Genomic DNA, 240 nt, shown 5'->3' with positions numbered 1-240 from the left:
GCTTGAAAAAAGGGTTTCACACACAGAAGGGAGAAAATGTCTACTTACATCCTGACCTAAAAGACCGGGGTACTAAATTTAAATGAAACCTAAAATTAAAATAAAAAAGTAAAAAATTTGAAAATATAAAACTTTTTTACTGTATTTGTACTATGAAAAATCAAAAACAAAACACTCTACTGAACGCACCCGACAAGAAAAGAAAAAATATCTTTAATATGTGGAAATTAACCACAGGGC

The sequence above is a fragment of the Penaeus monodon genome, chromosome 19, assembly GCF_015228065.2.
Source record: "Penaeus monodon isolate SGIC_2016 chromosome 19, NSTDA_Pmon_1, whole genome shotgun sequence".
In the NCBI taxonomy this organism is placed as follows: Eukaryota; Metazoa; Arthropoda; class Malacostraca; order Decapoda; family Penaeidae; genus Penaeus; species Penaeus monodon.
The sequence above is the reverse complement of the archived record's forward strand: the minus strand, read 5'-3'. Positions refer to the sequence as shown.